At 43.8% G+C, this 14,161-nt stretch overlaps 1 long non-coding RNA gene across 1 annotated transcript in view; it reads left to right on the forward strand.

The window, feature by feature from the left end:
• The first annotated feature begins 229 nt into the window (after positions 1-229).
• LOC146767077 (uncharacterized) overlaps positions 230-14,161 on the forward strand; it is a 38,347-nt gene continuing 24,415 nt past the window's right edge. Inside the window, exons 1-2 of the long non-coding RNA XR_014956177.1 lie at positions 230-12,914; positions 13,963-14,028. This is a non-coding gene — a long non-coding RNA (uncharacterized LOC146767077). The remainder of the gene's footprint in view (positions 12,915-13,962; positions 14,029-14,161) is intronic.

The raw sequence follows: 14,161 nt of genomic DNA on the forward strand, positions 1-14,161 counted from the left end.
GTTATTTGAGAATGTAGGTGGTGGTGGTGGTGGGGAAAATATCTGTTCCCACAATCTGTTTCAGACTCTCTCCCTGAGCCAGCTCACCTGCAAAGGTGTTTCCCCTCTATTAAACTATTTTAAGTAGCAGCAAGGGAGACCTGGCTTGGTCTTTGTATCTATTTTACCATTGATTTAAATGGAAATTACCGAAGGTATTGGATAATTTTCAATTTACTCTATTGACTTCAATAGTCAATAGAGAGACATTCAGCAAATGCTTCCCTGAAAACAAAGAATGAAAACCCAGTGGCTGGGAATTTTTGGTGAGGGGATGCATGGACAGAGCAGCTGTTGATGTGAACCTGTTTCTGCAGCCTTGTATCTCCTTGGACCTGCTCTTCTGCTTGTGCTTTGTGCAGCTGTTGGCATAATTGTGAAGGGGGAAAAGGGTGTTTTCCCACTGAGTTGCATAGGTTTGAATAGCACAGAGTTTGAGCCCTTAAAGGACTGATGAATGCTTATTTTATTGCTCTCATCTCTGTTAAAGTTCAGTGGCCCTGTTTTTAACAGGCCAGGTTAATCACGTGCAAACCTCTGGAAAAGCAGAGCTAAAGTTAATCACTAGTCAGGGCTAGTCAAAGCTTTCCTTGGGAAGAGCTATAGGCCTAAGCATGGAACACAGACCCTTAGCCTGATTTTATCTGATAGAACCTTAATCTACCAAGGTAAATGAGATCAGGCTTGCCTGTGCCTTCTCTTTATTTGTGCAGTACTCCCAACACCAGCCGCATTCAGGGGCCAAGGCCCTGCTGTGCTGAGGTTGGTACAAGCAAAGCTAATTGCATGTTGGCTAAAAACACAGCTCTTACACAGTTGTTACACCTTTCATAAATACATTTCTAATAATCAGCCAACAACAGCACGGGCAAGCCAGAAGCATAACACAAAGCATAAGAATAAATTGCATTTAATTACAAGGAGAATCTAATTAAGCCTGATTTTCTTAGGCCAGTGTTAGACTAGAAGTAACTTCATACACATTAATAGAGTTGTAACAAATGTGACCCGTGGTATAATGACAATGACTACTCAGGGGTGGATTGTCAGAGTGATGCACGGCGTGACATGAACACCATCCCCTAATTTCAAAGGTGCAGAGTGGATCATTTTTATGCAGAACACAAGGGCTCCGATCCCCTCGTTACCTTTGTGCCTTGGTTTTATGCTTTTGGCCATTTGCAGCATTTTCCAACATTTTCCAGTCTGTTTGTTCTAGAATTCATTGTCGATTCAGTAGCCAGGAACAAGACTCTTGGGGCAACAGCCACGGTGTTTGCTCTGGGGTCCTGTGGCTTCCTCGGATCGAACACCCTCCACAGCCTCCCAGGAGGGTATTTTGTTCTCTGGGTTCAGAGGCAATGCCACGATGGTTTAATCTGGACTCTTCCCAGATGACTCACAAAAGGGGGAAAATAGGACATGGGGAAGTGGGAAATGCGGGGACATTGTGGGAATGCCGGGCCAGCCAGGCTTTGCAGAACCAAGCTGGATTTCAAAGTGATGCACCCTTGTGTATGGGCGAGCTGGTTAGAAGCTGCTGATCTGTTCTCTAGCAACTTGTGGCACACCGCAGGCTTTGTAAGGCTGGCAAAGTCGGAGCAGCTAATCAATTCTGCTTTATTCTCCTCACCACAGACCTTCGCCTGCAAAGCACAGCGCCGGTTTTAATAGTGACATCTTGAGCGCCTTTCAGAGTCTGCTTGAAAGCAAATATAGGCCTTTTAATAGGTTATTTTAATGCATTAAACTATGGAGAGGAGGAAGAGAAGGGGAAAAAAAAAATCCCTGGCACATACATCTCTGCAAAAGTTTCAGAGTCTGGAAGAATCTGATCCAGAAACAAAAGCCCTTTGAATCTCTCCCCTTCCCTGCTCCCCCATGCCTGGCTCCCCCTCCCCTTCCTTCCTTCACTTCTCCCTCCTCCTGCTGAGCAGTAACAGTGCCAACTTATCAGATACTTTTAGCTGCCAGCTTCCCAGATACTTTCCTTTGAATGTGACCTGGCAGCAGCTCGCTGCAACTTTTGAACTGCTATGTATGTCATATGCTAAGAAGAAGAAGAAGAAGGAGCTGAAGTATAATGACTACTGGAATACGCGATTCAAGACAAAGTCAAAATGCTTTCAGTGGGGAGCGTGAGGCAATTTATTTTAACTCGTAAGGCAACTTTGCTATCCGACAGGTACGGGGGTGGGGAAGCGAGCAGGATAATCGCCGTGTTTTATCTTCACCTGAGGGCTGCGGTCCATTGCCAGCATCCACAAATTGCCCCTCCTGAGAGCCCCGAGGAGCCCGTGGGAGTCTGGGGTGAGGAGGGAGCGGAGGAAGGGCAGGTGCCTCCTGGCCAAGGAGGCACCTGCGGGCACCATCCAGCCCTGGCCAAGGGCGAAGGGGAAACTGAGGCAAACTGAGTCCTGCTGCTGCAGCAAGGCTGCACAGGGAGTAGCACCAGGGATCAACCACCTTTATTCCCATTTTTTGAGCCGTTGGGATTCTTCTGTTATAGGAAGGAAAAAAAAAATACCCAGAAATCCGAAATACACATGGAAACAGGCAAACAGCTAAGTTTCCCACATCAGTACCAGCTCAGGAAAAGGCAATCATCATTCAATGATAATTAGATCTTTTTTCCTTTTCTAGAGAAAAGTATGGATTTTGACATGTTACTTTAAAATTGCACAAATCAGTTATGGAGAGAAACATCTCAAAGCAAATTCCATTAACAACAGTACCTTCATTAAATTCATGCAGGAGAAATAGCTTTGATTTTTAAAGTAAATTTTCTTTTGGTAAGGTGGGAAGGAACAGAGAATATTTCAAGGCTGAGACATGGTGCAAAGTGATGTCATTTTTGAAAAGATGTTTCAAGTGATTGGGCACTGTTTTTTCAACTTTTGCCTGGGAGGAAATGGTTGAATTCCCAAGTATTTTGTTTCACAACAGGGTGGATGCAGTGTTCATGGTCTGTGGGGTATTAGCACAGAGGAGAAGCCAGTTCTTGAGCAGTTCTAATACTTTTAATACCGACAATGCCAGGGATCTCTCTGCCTGTGGCTGCCAGTTGAGGCTGTTAATAAAGAAGGAGTGGGAATGCTGAGACAAGAGGAAGGTGGTTCGAGATGTTCCCTCCAGCTCTAGGTTGTATTCTCCAGGAAACCCCCAAGTGCCCCGTGAGCCTCTGCTTAACCCTCACTGAAACAGGTAAACTAGTAATTATTTCCTATAAAGTTTATTAGTGTCCTTGGCACATTTCAGCAGATGCAGATTAAGACCACCTTGGCCCCAAGGAGTTTGCTGGTACACTGCCACCCTCACCGGGGCTTGGCAGGAGACTTAATACAATAATTTCACAAAGCGCTTTGAGATCAGGGGATGAAAGCTGCTACAGAAGTGCAAAATATAATGATTAATTGCCTTTTCTTGGTGGGAAGTTGCTATCATCTCTTCACTTTCTATGGCTGGCAAACCGGAGGGAGTATTTAACTTTTAAAAAAACCAACATCTTTACAAAGTAACAAATTAAGATGCAAATCTGGAGGGGTTTTTTCCCCTCTTCTTTTTTTTTTTTTCCCTCTCTCTCTCTTTTTCTTTTTGCTAATTGGCAGAAAATTAATGACTGTGTTTCTGACTGAGCAGATGCTCTCGTCAAAAAAGGCAGATTTGGAATTTCTCTAACCCTCCTTTTAAAAACACATCAAGAAGGCAGTAGCATGTGGCAGGTCAGAAATTAAGCGAAGGTAACTGTACAGATTGTAAAGAACACAAAGGAGGTTTTGTGTGTGCATGTGGGTGAGTGAGTGACTGAGTGTGGGGGGGTGATATTCCCCCCCCCCCCCCCCCATCTCTCCCTTTTGTTTTAACTTCCTTGCATTGGATTTTATGGGGGTTTTTGTTTTTTTGTTGTTGTGGCATTTTTTTTAAACCCATATTCCACTGCAGCTCACAATTAGCAGCCAGGCCTCTGGGACCTAATTAACCAATTCAATTAACAAAAAAAGCATACAAGTCACCCTGACATTTGTCAGCCATTAGGAGGGATGTCAGGCTGGTAGGTTCTACCGACACATTAATGATGATTAGCTCATTTGCGGCTCACTTTTACCCCAGGTGTCCACCTGGAGAGACTGGCACAAAACACTCTGCAGACAGGGAGAGGAGCTGGGGCTGGGGAGAGCTTTCCTGAAACTGTGGTGACCCTCGAAGGGAGTCTTGACCTTTTATTGAACGTATAATCAATAAGATTTTTGCCTCGGCTAAGAGAAGCTGCTGTCCCCTCATCTGGCTCCTGTGCTCGCTAACCTTCAGAGGAGCACTCGCCCAAAGAGCCAGGGGACCACTGCTTGCCCCAGGGGCTGAAAACCCTTGTTTTTCAACTCCTTCAGTGGCAGAGAAGTCTTTATAAACATTTTCCTTGTCGATAGCGCTGTTTGCTTGCTTACCACAGCAGGGCTCCTTCACTTGGCTGGGGCTGTTCCTCAGTTCAAGCCAAGCCCTTTGTTCTCAGGATTGATTAACTACAGTACTCTATATAATATAGGCAGATATTTATATAGACATCGCTTCCGTTCCTGCCTCTGATCTCCCTTAATTTAACTCCATTTCCCCAGCAGCATTGATTTGATAATAAGTGGCTGATTGTTACGGAAATGAAACCGAGAGAAACACTGTCAAAGATCACTTCCAGGATGGAGAGATGTTGCACCCTTTGAGGATTTTCCTTCTTTTTTCTCAGCACCTGAGTGCAACTTTCCTTTTCTGCCCAGGGTTGACTCTGGGTCACCTGAGACTGCATCTGGCTCTTGCCATCCAGAGGAGAGCCAGATGTGGCTCTCCCTGCCCCCAGGGGCTCACTTAAGCTGGATGGAGAAAAGGTATTGCTGAGATTTGCTCCTGAGGGGACATTCATGGGGTTGGCCAGGGTTCACGAGCAGTTCCCTTGCCCTGTGGAGGCTGTGAGGGTATTTCAGGTGAGTGAAGAAGGGCACAGTGGTGGGAACACACCCCCACGAGTGACACAGTGGGATGCTGCCAGCATCCTGCTTCATCCCACCCAGCCCTCCGGCCTTCACCATCCTTCTCCAACAGAGGCAGCCCAGTCCCAGCTGGGTGCTCATGGTGCTGTGTAACATAAAATGAGAAAAAAACTACGTGCACAGGAGTCACCAGAAGTATCCCTGGGGTTTCTCAAAGCTTCCTTCTCACTCAGGCCTGTCTGACAGTGCTTTTCTCGGAGGAGCAGAGCTTATCAGTTTCTTTCTCCTTGCTTCTTCCTCTTGTCCATAGCACTGCTGGCCAGCCCTAGCCAAGAACAAACTACAAACTGCTATCAAGGAATAGATTTCTTCCTTGATTTTGGCATTTTGCAAGTTTCCTGCCCTCAGGGTGAACTCTTCACGTGCAAAGGCAGCGACAGCGAAGTGTGGAACCCAGGCACACCATCTCCGAGCAGGGGAGAAACCCAGAGAGCAGTTCAAAGGCAATCAGGTGCTTTGCTTAATTTCAATTAAATCCTTACTGCCCCTTCACATCACCTAATCACTGAGGGGCTGATTCAGCTCCTTCTGCAAAACAGGACATGTATCAATAGCCAGAGCCAAACACTCCTTCCTGGAAATCTGCAGTGCACAATAGTAAATACAGAGAGCCGGGACTATTCATGTGTTAACAATGCAGCGGCAGCAGCCCTTTATTGTCACACACATTGTTAAACCCACAAAGAGCAACTGGTAGGTTAAATCTATTTTAGCTGGGAAAGCTTGACAAAAATCCTTGCCACCAAGCATTTGATACTGATCACAGTGTCACATCAGGGAACAGCAAGCTCAAAAGAACAAGTCATTTTTTTTTTATTTCTGAACTTTAGAGGCAACGGCCTCTCCTCTTCGCTGGCTCCCCAGGTCTTAGTCCTCTTAGTAGGAGGTGGTCTTTTTTTTTATTTTTATTTTTCTTCATGCCACTCAAGGAGAGCAAATTCGCAGGGGTGGGGAGGGGAGGGTAAGAAAAGCAGGAAACATAGAATGCTGTATTGAGGCAACACAGGTGGATGGGAATGTGAACAGAAGCTTCTTTCTCCAGGGAAATCAAATGCAAACCTCGGGATGGCAGCAAAGGGTGTGGCTTGCGAGGCAGCAGGACCGCTGGTGGCAAACAATCACAGCATAAATCAGCTGTCTCATACAGAGACAGCCTACCTAGAGCATCTCTCTGAAATAAACACCTGGGTATTAACACAAAAGGCTCGACTCAGATGGGTCTGTTTGAGCTGTAAACATTACTGTAGCCTATTCATTTTTTCTGGGAGTTTTCTATGCAATGGGACCAGGTGTATTTTCCCCCTCCCTGTAACATGCCCCGTTCTGAAATAATGCTAATTATCATGGGCAGTCTCCACAAAGGTGTCTTAAAAAAAACAAAAACAAAAACAAAACAAAAAAAAAAAACCACACAAAAAAAAAACACACAAAAAAAAAAAAAACACCAAACAAACAAACAAAAAACCTCTGGGTCTGGAAATGGACAAAACTCCCAGGAAGAAGCTGGGAAAAAATTCTTATACATCACCATTTGTTCAAATTGCAAGGATCACAGAATACTGCCAGGAAGGTCTGGCGTGACAAGGGGACATTAGTGTTATCCAGCTGGTGGGGTCTGTTGCCTAGTGGAATATTCTTATTTAGATGATGGCAATGAGTGACTCCTCGAAAGGGTAATTCAAAGCTTCCAAAGCAGGATCCCACACTGATTTTATAATCCACGTGTTGGTTTTATAGGGACATTGAAGATAGCTCTGTGATTGTGGATGCCTTTCGCATTAAGGTGCTCCTCTTAAATTTTACAGATGGATTTTTAACATTCATAGAAATAACAACACTGGGAGGATAAAACCCAGGGCTCTCAACACAAACCACCCATGCCTCAGAGTAACAGGGTCAGCAGGGGATAGGAAATTGCAAATGCTATATTTTCTGGGAAGAGTGGATGACCTTGGGTCCTTGAAAATCCTTCTATGTATATATGGGTGAAGAGAGGAGTCTGGATTAATGTCTTTGAATGCAAAAGAAACTTGGAAAATGCCAATAGGCAGTATTTTGAACTACCTACCAGAGGACATTGTGACTGGTGTGTCATACAGGGAAACCTGGGATTAAGGAATTTACCAGCTAAAACAAACTTCACATTTCAGAACACTAAAATAATTTTTCAAGGGGAGGAAAAAAAAAGATTCAGTTCAAAACCAGGGTGGTAGTAAACTCAGTGATCCTCATAAGCATCACCACCTTAGCTTGGACACCCAGGTGCCTTTCAGCTACCCCAGGGACAAGGGTAAACTGCAACTGCACCTTGATCCCACTGCCAGAGGCTGATGTGGCTCCTACACCAAGTTTCTTTGTCGTACTGCCACTCTGCTGAGAACCTTATGGCTCAATTTTATGGATGAATTTTATGCCATTGAAAGTCAGCCAGGCAGTGTGGAGAGGCTGTTTGCTCAGCCATAGCAGGAGTATCTGAAAACACTGACATCTTGTGACAGTTTGGAGTGAGATGACAACAGAAAAGAGATGGAGAGCTGGCAGGGTGTCCATGCCTCTTCAAGAACTGGAGATTTTAAGGTGGCTTTTACATTTATTGCTATTTTTCACATGCCTTCTGCACCACAGCCCATTTTTGAGGCCCCACTGCTGCCAGTGTGGGCAGGTTCATGTGGCATTGAAGGGGTTTGAGCCCTGAGTTTCTGTCCACCTTGCTGCTGATTCACACTGTTCCCCTTCAAACAAAGATGTGATAGCCTAAATCTTGTGATAGCATCTGTAGCTGATGTGGGGGCAGTGCCACTGTCACACTCTCCTGCCACCTACAGCCCCTCCTGTTTCCCACAGACCCCTTCCCATCCAGTGATGACTCCCAGGACTTGGTGGGCTCACCCTGCACTTCCCTGGACACCTGCAGGAGCAGTGAAGGTGACTGACCCCCTGCCCAAATGCTGAGTGAAGAATGACAGCAGCCCCACCTCAATAAAACATTTTGTGTTTCAGAAAACTGGTTTTAGCTTCTTTAAGACCACAATAAGAAACATCTGGCTGATGCTGCCAGTGGTTCAGAAACGGGGCAGGGTTGTGGTGTGTGCTGCTGCATCCTTGCCCAAATTGTCATCATGGCTCAAAGGGCCAATTGAGTGGCTGCCCTCCAAAAGAAACCAGAGGGAAATGTGCTGTCAGAGAAGCCACACCGAGTCCCTGGTCTGGACCAACCATCAGATTCTCCAAGGTTTCATCTTGTATTCAGGTCTTTGGTTTAGATTGAATGTTGTTTATCTGTGAAAAATAGGTATTCTTAAGCCTAGTCAGTTAAACTGGGGTGGCCTTTTCTAGCCCAGCCAGATTTTCCTTCCCCATGGGAGGAGTCAAGTCTCAACAGACCTGGGGACTGCCAACCTCAAATGTTTAAATTTCAGAATCAGGAGATTTGCCTTAAAATTACAAGATGAAAAAGGAATTGGAGCTGCTTATTTACTTAGCTCTTTGCTTAGGTCTTTTGAGGAGTGAGTATCATGTTTTTGAACTTTACTGGCAACCACTGTGAAAGATTTTTTTTCTTAAAGAAATGACAAGATTTTCATAAATTCATATGTCTCCTGGAGCTGGCAATTTAAGGAAAATTATCAGGACTCAAGATAAAACTGTGAAAGCTGGCATTGTTGGGACTCAAATTGAAAGTTATTTTGTAACTTAGCTACAGAGTAGAAAAGCAGTAAAAATAATGTGATTATAGGACATTATTTATTCCATATCTAACAGCTATATAAATACTATTAAATCTTGCCTGATTAGCTGAATTCCTTTTCATTTGCAGGAATATGTTATAAAGAGTATCAAATAAATAAATGTTGACAATTATGGCAAAAAACATAAACGTCTTGCTGTGAAAATTTAAAGCAAATTTGTTATAGTTTGAAATGAAATAGCTGGTTAAGAAACCAGTCAGCGCTTTCCAACATCTTTTATTAAAGAGAAGCTAGACTGTTTTTAAATTTCTTTCTTTGAAAGATCCCAAAGTGTTACGAATAGTCTGCTAAGCAGAGTCCAGGTAAGGCTGATGAACTGCTTTAACCAGCTTCTGTTTCCAAAATTAAAGTTCTGTGGGCAGAAGAGGTCGTCAGGGTGGCTTGCTTTTTCCTTATTGAAGTCGTGTTTGGGCTTCACAGATTTTAAAGCCAGAAGGGACTATTATGATTCTCTTGCCTGACCTCCTACATAACACAGACTGCAGAACCTCACCCAATAATTTTCGCATCAAACCCATAACTTCTGTTTGATCTAGAGCATATCTTTTACATCAAGACTGGATATCTTCTTAAAGACTTCAAAAGTGATGGGGAATCTACCAAGTTCCTAGATAAGATAGTTTGAATTTGTCTAACTTCAGCTTTCAATCACTGGATCTCATTATGCCTTTTTCTGCTAGATTAAAGACTCTTCTTCCATCAGAAACCTCTTCCCATGTAGGTACTTGAAGACCTGGAGAGGGTGAAAAGAGAGGATGATATTTCTTGAATGGTTGAAGAGAATGTGTCACCTTAACAAAGATAAAAACTTATCTGTGGATATTCTTTATTTTCCCCCCAGTTTAGTGCTGGTAAAAGGTGAAACCAGTAGTCTGCTCTGGTGAGCAAAGATTACTGCCAAGAATAAGGGCTACAGCATCAAACTCTGAGTAACTCATTGTAAGGTGTATTATTGTGTATTTGAAAATATCTGTCAATTAAATTGCCCTTTTTTTTTCCAGGTGGAGGCACTATTATATAGTAGGATGAAGCATCTGCCCATATGATTGGACATTGTGTTTTTAACAGTCATTTACAGTTTTAATTCACTCAGGAATGATCCATTTCACAATTTTTTTATCCTTTTCTTTCTAAACACAAGCACAAGAACAGCATCACCTCAGGCTACGTCTGTTTTAAAAATGTTTACTACAGTCCTAGGAAAAAGACTATTTTTTGTGTGTGTGAATCTAGATGAAGGGCTAATTTTTGCTGTAGGCTAATTGTGAAATTACATACACGTTAAAAAAAAATAAAAACCAAACAAGCAAAAAAATACCCACAAACTGAAATGCAGCACCTCCATTCCCAAACAACTCCTTTCCTGCCCCTCTAAAACAGTCTTATTGTTATAAAATAGGAGAGAACAAAGGAAGTATAAGAAAGAAATATTTGCTTGGAGGTCAGTAGCTTCTAATTCTCTCCATGAATGACCTTTTCCTCCCTCTTCAGACCACTGACAAGAATCCCAGAGATTATTTGGCCAAGGAGTTTACAGGAACATTACACTGGGTGTTGTTTGTCCAAGGTGGGTAGTGCCATAAAGTGTATTCAGCTGGAATGCTCCACACCTTTGTGTGAAGGAACAGAAGAGATCATTAATGAATAGTGGTAAACCACATGGTCCTGGATTCATGTTATAAACTCTGTCCTGCATCCTTTGTGACGAGACACAGCACTCACTTCCACACACACTGCCTGACTTGAACAGAGTAACATTTCCAGGCCAGCACTCGAGCTCTCAACCTCATATCTGGTGGTTTTCCAGGGCTACATCTTTCCAAAGGGAATGTCTGACTGTATATTATCAATGGCTTTAGGGTTTAGGAAAAATTGAGATTTTTTTTTTTTTCCATTTCATTATGCAATTCTTGACAGTCCGAGGTGGAGCCAGGAGCTCTGCAGGATCAAGTCCTCAAAACAGAAGATGGATATAATAACAAGAATTATTTTTTTTCCAGAGAAATTATTTTCTTACATCTGAAAAAAACCCAAATCTTTTTTTAACATCATGTTTCACTTTTTCCATTGTGCACACATTAGGGATAAGGATGGAAATAGCTAATGATATTTTTGGCCCAGCTCAGTGATGTTTTGGATAAAGATAAAATTCTGGGTGTTTCAGCAGAATTGGCTTTATCAACACCATGAGGTGCTCCAGCCTCTCCTGTGGGTTTGGCCACGTGCTGGCTGGGCAGTGGAGGTCTGGCATTTGGCCAGTGTCATCCAAAGAGCTGAAAGGGCCTGAAGAAGCTGGGAGAGTTACGTGCATACAGACAGGTCTGCTTTATTAAAACAGGCAGGGCACACAGTTTACTTTTTGGAGCCAGCATCTGCCAATACAAACGAAACTTTCCAGTGTTCAGTTGGAAATTAGCCCACAGAACCCAGTCTGAAAAGCACTGCTGGATCTGGAACTAACAGGTCCCTGTTCAGCCCCAGCAGAAGAATGCAGGCCTGCAGCAGAAAATCACTGTCCTTGGTGATACCCAGGAACTCTTAAGCAAGGAATGTTAAACCAACATTGGTAAATAAATTTTTTTAAGTAAAGGCTCTTGTAAAGGCCACTTATTATCCCAAGACATTTCATCAGCTCCCCATGGATATGGCAACCTGTCTCTTCACAAACAGGTGACAGCTAACACTGCTTCAAGAGATGGAAGACCTGTTTGAACACAGATTTCTTCCTATACCTACCAGAAGGTGTTTTGTTGAAGAGTGTGAGTTTTCTTCCTCTGTTTTTTTGCAAAGAAAATATTTCCCATGCACGCTCACTCCAAATGGCTGAGCACACCTGTTGGGGGTGCAGGATATATTTATAATATTTCCTTACATTGCCTCCTCTGAAAACATTGATTCTCACCATCAAGTAAAAGTATTTTATGTAGTTTTCTTCCTTGTGTGCTCCACAGTTTCCCAGGGCCTACATTATTAATCTTCACAGCACATAACACTCACCCAAAATTCAATGTGGTGTTCTGTAAAGGTTAGTACTCCCAGAGCCTTTTAACAAATGAGAGATCACCAGATATTGCCTCTACTGGATGATGCTTCATAGCTACCAGAAATCTGCAAAATAACCTTTCACAACTGGAAATACTGGATGGGAACCAGTCTGAAGGATGGCATTAAGACAGACCTAAACGCTGCATTAAAAAGCAGGCAGTATGCACATGGTCCTGTAATTAATATTTTTTATTTAAACTTACCTTTAAGGCTATCTTGCATGTTTACATTTGCATTTGTTATCCAGCCTCTTCCATTATATTTATGAAGCAATTTTTCCATGGGGTATCCCCTAGTGTCATGGAAAAACATTTCCAAGGTAACAGAGATCCACTAGAATTTGAAAATTAGACAAAAAATCTTATGCACTCTCCCTGTAGAAGAGTAGAAATTCAGTTTGGCAATGAAATAGAAAATTGAAAAATTTAGCCAAAATTAAAATAATTTGTAGGAGAAGACTGTGTTTTCTACTCAGTTCCTTTCTCTTTCTGGTTAAAAAGACCTGACATGTCAGGAATAGAAATACATATTTTACATTTTCTAGCAGGATTTCTTAGTGAAAAAAAGAAAAAAACAAACTTTGTTTTCAAAAATTGAAAATGAGAGTGGATTGAGGAACTATTTTATGGTTTTTGAAAGGAAATGCAAGCTTACTGCTCCCAGGCTCCAAGATGAGCTAACTCTGTATGATAGCTCACAGCCCAGAAAGTGAGAGTATCACCCTGCACTCAGTTCTCAGCTGCCTTCACATTTCTTGCAGTCAAGCCTTTGTCATAGAGTCAGGGCAAGGGTGGGCAGAGATATTTTTTCCCCAAGCAGCATAGCATACATAGCAAGAAACAAACAGAAATGGTCACAGACCACCCTGATGAGGAGCTGGTTCTCCTGGGCCATCTCCTGATGCCCCACCAGGCAGCAGGATGGCATCCTCGGGCAGGGGCTGTCATGTAGGATGTGGCACAGCTCCAGAGAAGGCGCCTGGGAGAGACAGGAAGGAAGCTGAGCTGCTGCTGGAGGAAGGCTTCAAAGAGCACCGCTTCTGAGGGTAAGAAATTCTGGGCTCAGTGGCTTGGGGTTTTGGAACTCCCAGTGCAGACTTTGCTGAACACATACAGGTTGTATCCTGAGCTGGCTGTCTTGGATCTTGAGCTGGCATCTTGCCTCATACTGGGCAGGGAGTTTCCCAGATCAGGTACTGGTGCATGGTCCAATGCAGAGCATGTTTTCTTTCTTCTGCTGGGCTTGTCCTGCTGCTTCTGCAATGCAGGAACCTTGCTAAGGGAGCAGAGCCTTGTTGCTCCCTGCCCTGAGCTGGCAGCTTTTGTGAGGCTGTAGCAGAGACCACTGCTGGCTACCAGAAGCCCAGGAGGTGTCAATGCAGCTGTGGAGACAGAAAACCACCTCTGATGCTTTTAGCAATCAGCCTGGCAACCCCACTGCCATTCTCTGGTGCTCTGGGCTTCCCTGCCCACGCACAGAGCAGCCTGTGTTGATGAAAGCAGCTGGTCTGAAGGTGTCTGCACCAGCAGAGCCCAGCAGGCTGCTGGTGGCTGAGTCAGGCACTGCCTGCCCTGCAGCCCCTGGGTACATGGGCATCCTGGTGGCAGCAGTTCCCCTCTGTGGTTCCCATGGCAGGTCAACCCAAACCTGCTCCACTATACCCCTGGGGGATTTACAGCTGCAGGGATAAGGTGGAGAGGCAACAATAAACAACACAATGCTTTAATTTGTTCCCACTGTCACAGTAGCACCTTGAGCACCGTTAGGAAGGTGGCACCTGGAGGAATGTTCTCCAAAAACCTCTTCTAAAGGACTGGACTCCTCACCGTGACCTGGTGTCCCCCTTGGAGGCATACAGAGCTGTTGCTCAGCTTGGTTTTCCTCTATATGAAATGCAGTGAGCAGAAGTAGCAACCCACTTCACAGGCATGCTGGGAGACCTCCTTAATGAATGTGCATGAAGGACCCAGGGTTGATAAATGCAAAATAACAAATAAAGAAAACCATGGAGTCTCAGAGCACTGCTAAAGGAAGTCAAGCATGTGATGAAAAGAGCTTTTAATAGATCCTGACCAAACCTCCCTGTGTTACAGGCCTGTGAGCAAAATGCAGTTTGCCTCATGCCACGTGTGAAGATACTTAGAAAGCCAATTAAAACTGTAAGTAAAGTCTGAAAATTTTAACTTCATTTTTTTTTCAGCGTGAGATTTTTAGGCTGTCTAATCCTAGGCACATCTGAGCTGTAAAGCACCTGTGCTGTGCTGTGGTTTGGTGAACCAGTGTTGATATCCT

This window comes from Lonchura striata, chromosome 6 (genome assembly GCF_050655825.1).
Source record: "Lonchura striata isolate lonStrDom1 chromosome 6, ASM5065582v1, whole genome shotgun sequence".
NCBI lineage: Eukaryota > Metazoa > Chordata > Aves > Passeriformes > Estrildidae > Lonchura > Lonchura striata.